Raw genomic sequence first — 4795 nt, forward strand, 5'->3', positions numbered from 1 at the left:
AAAAAAAAAAAGGTCTGAACTCACCAGATGCAGCAGCAGTGATCAAGGCCTCTGGGCGCTCATGACAGAGCCTCCCTTGTGCAACAGAAGGCAGCAAGGATCACCCCCCTAGCCTGGCACCTTCACAGTAGCTGCCTCATGGCATGGGTGCAGCATGGCTTGGCAGGGCACTGCATGCTGTCTGGAATCTGGGGCTGCCGTGGCTGAGTGCTGCTGGGCTCTGGGTGACTACTGCAGCCAGTGAGTGTGGAGTTTTTATTTGTTTTAAGTGCCAGGAGGCTGGGGATGGGTGGGATATGGGGCTGGGCAGGGCAGCCATTGGGGCTTCTCCCTCAGCTCCCCCCACCTGGGGAGAGGTAGGCACAGCCAGAGGAGCCGCGAGAGAACCTGCAGCTGCATGGCTGTGCCTGTCTCTCCCCAGCTGAGCCGAATCTCCGAATCTTTTCTGAATTGATTCAGATACTTCAAGTCTATTTCAAGCTTTTAATGGGTCTCCTGATTCAATTCACATTCAGAGATTTTGTCCCCAAATTGGGCCAAATCTCCTCTGAATTAAATCGATGACTGAAGTTTTGCACAGCCCTAGTACTTACCCAAACCATCTTCTTCTTTAAGTGCAAAACTGTGGATTTCATAGCTGGCCAGAAAGTTTTTTATACAGAATTTTCCATTTTTGTTCACATATTTGTTTATTTTTTTCTTCCTAGTCAATTTCACTCAGTTTTCTTCTGCTTTGTGAAATTACCCCCTTTGAAGTGTCAGGAATATATGGGACTGTTTTCTGTTTGCCTATCCAGAATGTAAGCAGGTCATTGATCTGAAGACAACCATGAAATTTCAATGAAGTAATTAATTCTCCTGTTCCTTTGTCCATCATAATGAAGTCCAAAGTTAGATTTATCATGTGTTGTTGTATTTGATGATAGAAAAAATTACATCTATAATTTTTAGAAAGCTGAAATTAATCCTGGATGAATGGAACTTCCGGCAACAGCCTCCCAAATTGAAGTCTGTCATAGCAATTTGTTCTTTCTATATATTATAGACAGGAGTTAAAGGATAACTTGTCCTATTCTCTGGTTTGTATTATTGGGCTACAACAGAGAAGCCACCAGCCCCACTGTGTAGGCTTTGCTGAATCAATCATTCATGTACAAGCATTCAAATACTTAGCACCCTTAAATTATCAGTAAATCAAAAATAAGCCATTCTGCTTTTAATATAGGGTACCACCCCTCAATTTCCTTTACCCCCTCTGTTCTCTGCAGGCTTGTTAACAAGAGTAAAGTGTTTAACAGGCATGCAAATAAAAGATAATGGACACTTACACACATGCAGGGAGCCTGATCCAGTGTGCTGGATATCCAGTATATTGGAGCAAACTCAATTCATCATCTAAATACAACTCAGATCTGCTGGAGCAGGTAAATTGATGTGCTCTTGCAGCCTTGTGTGTCTCTGCACTGAGAAAATGGTGGCAGTGTGCTTTGAAATAAAACACATTCAATGTACTTTAGTTCAGAGTGCCCCACTGCCATTTTCTCAGCATGGAGACATCCTGCACTGCTGATACATGTGATACGTAGATGCTTGCTAATTAAAAGCATCCAGTGCCCTTTCAGGGGCACATGTAAAAATGCCTTAAAGATTCAGAGTCTATTTTGGGTACTTTATTTAATGTGCTTTTAGATTTGCTTGAGGTTTTCCTGTGGCCTTTCTTGCCACACTCTAAGCACATGACAGCAGTTAAAAATGTGAAGTCAGGACCCAAGTAATGACCCACTATATTATCTTAAAGATGGACACATATTTTCGTTCAAGCTTCATAGGGTAAAGTTAACAAACCAGAGGGTATAGAATGAATCCAGGTGGATCTGGACAGGTTGGAAAACTGTGTGAAACAGAATAAGATGCAGGTCAATTAGGACAAATGCAAGGTGCTGCACTTAGGAATCACCAGCATGCTTACAGGCTGGGGGAGGACCTTCTCAACAGCACAGCAGCGGAAAGGGATCTTGGAATCACTGTTGACTCTAAGATGAACATGAGTTGTCAGTGCGACAAAGTGATCAGTAAAGTTAACTGCTCTTTATCGTGCATTAGCGGGTGCATGACAAACAGGTCCAGGGAGGTGATACTTCCTTTTTATGCAGCATTGGTCAGGCCACAGTTGGAGTAGTGCATCCAGTTTGAGGCGCCACACTTCAAGAGGGATGTGGACAACCTCAAGAGGGTTCAGAAGAGGTCCACTCATATAGTTAGGGGCCTGCAGGCAAAGACCTATGAGGAGAGATTGAGGACTCTGGATCTCTTCAGCCTCCATAAAAGAAGGCTGAGGGATGATCTTGTGGCTACCTACAAATTCATCAAGTGGGGGGACAGCAAGAAATCGGAGATGTTCTGTTTACCAGGGCACCCATTGGAGTAACTAGAAACAACAGCCACAAACAGATGGAGAGCAGATTTAGGTTAGACTTCAAGGACAGCTTATTTACAGTAAGGGCTGCCAAGATCTGGAATAGGCTTTGAAGGGAGGTGGTGCTCCTACCTTGGAGATCTTTAAGAGGCTAGACATGGACCTGGCAGGGGTCATCTGACCCCAGTGCGCTTTCCTGCCCAGGGCAGGGTTCTCGGACTTGATGATCTCCTAAGGTCCCTTCCAACCCAAACACCTATGGATCCATGAATCATATCCCTAAGCTAAACCACTCCAAAGGTGCCTTCACAGAGTAGTTGCTTATTAGATGTGCTTTCAGATGTAGAGCAGTTCAGCCAAATATGATGAGCATTAAGATTTCAGTACTTTTTGTCCTTTATCATAAATATGGTGCCTTGTCAACTAACTTAGGCATTATAGATGTTCCTGAGATATAATCTACATTCCCACATTTTGTTGTAGTGGTCTACAACAGAGAAGCCACCAGGTTAAAAAAATGGCCCCTCAATGGTCCTTATCAATTTGATCTAGAGGAAAAATAATTTCTAGAGGAAAAAAAAAATAACACTGAATCTGCTGATATGATTAACCTGATAGATTTCCAGTACCCTTAGGAGTACTAAGTATTGTGGTGGGCCAGTAGGGAGTGCTCCTGTGCTGAGCCACCCAACTCACTGCACCTGACTGCCTTCTAGGCTCCAAGTGCCTCCCTGGGGGTGCCTCACGTCTGGCCAACCCTCTTGCTGGAGCACACACTCTAGCCTGGGGGTAACACCACCACCACCCGGGCTCTGGACTGATCCTGGACCTGTAACACCTGGGAAACACAGGCCTAGTAGTCCTTGAGAATGCTTGACTCACTGCAAGAACTTGGGGTGCTTCCCTTGGTCTGAAGCACAAATAGTGTTCTCCATTAGTCATCCAAACCAAGGGAACCCCAAGGTGTATTCTAGACCCTCTCCCAATAAGTCTCCTATGCTAGGTACAAAGGAGAACTTTACTAGTTACAAGGAGTAGGTTTGGAATAGGGTACAAGGTAAAGCAATATCAGAGAAATCCCATAGAGCAAACAGGGTGGCTGGATAGCCTTTGTTCATGCGTCTGAGGTACTGTACTGTACTCTACTGTACTGAGTTACTGTACTGTATCTATTTAGATCTTAGGTAACTTACTCACGACCATGTTAACCAAGGTGGAGATTCCCTCTGGAAGCAGGCAGTTCATTGATCATGAATTTCATGAGAGAGAGCAAGTTTCAGATGGTCCATCTTTTCTCTCTGAGTTTTCATCATGACTACTGACCCTCCTCCTGGGCAGTCCTTAGCTTATATAGACCTTATGACCTCATTTACCTGATCCAATGAAGGCCAGCAACTGTTGAATGCTAGCCAGCCAATCCCAAATGCATCACTGGTAGCCAGGTAGGCATTTCTCAGAACTATAGGGAGCCTAAGTCCCTCACCCAGGTATCTGATGCCAGTCACGTAGGCATAGGGAGCAGGTTTCCCGCCTCCCTCATGAATGTATCCAGCTCAGGTTACAACTCAGGGTTACCTGGAGCCCATGGTATGTCTGCCTTTTGCAGTGACCATGTTAGCCAAATTGTCACATAGCAGAGTTTTTGTGGAGAGACAGAGGTGGTATTCTGTCACAATTATTACCCTAGGTAATGTGTCACAGGCCAGCTGAGCACTGTGAGTGTATCAACTTTATCACAGGCCAACCGGGCTGTTAGGTTCAGTTTTGGATCAAGGAGGCAAAGCTGGGAGGTGAAGTAAAGGCAAATTTATTATAGCTTACACACACACACACACACACACACACACACACACCAGTTAACAAAAAGATAAATGCGATAAGCATATAATGCAGTATTGAAGAGCTAATAGTAAATAACAGATAATAGCAACAGATAGATAGATCAGTTCTGTCACAGGCCAACTGGGCACTGCTAAGGTATTAGCCACTGGGCTGTTCAAAACAACAGATAGACAAACATGGGTTGGCAACTTATTGATAGTCCCTCAATGCCATGTATGCGTCAAATGATTCCAGCAATGTCAGGCATCCCTGATCGATGCTGTCAGAGGGATTACCGGGGAAGGTCCCTCACTCACACCAGGAGTCCGGGGTCTGGGCGTGAAGCAGAAATGACCATTCTGTTCCCTCCTTCCTGATGGTTACCTGATGCACGTGCTTTTTATACCTACTCTTATGCTAATCTGTCGGCTTTAGAGCCACTCATAATGTCACCCTATAGCTGTTACCCTATAGGATTTAAAGGTGTAAAAATAATCATAAAAGGTTACTACCCAGACTCAGTTTATCCAATAAGCAAATTATGATGCATCACCTTTA

The sequence above is a fragment of the Crocodylus porosus genome, unplaced genomic scaffold (genome assembly GCF_001723895.1).
Source record: "Crocodylus porosus isolate Cpor-Errol unplaced genomic scaffold, CroPor_comp1, whole genome shotgun sequence".
Taxonomy (NCBI): Eukaryota; Metazoa; Chordata; order Crocodylia; family Crocodylidae; genus Crocodylus; species Crocodylus porosus.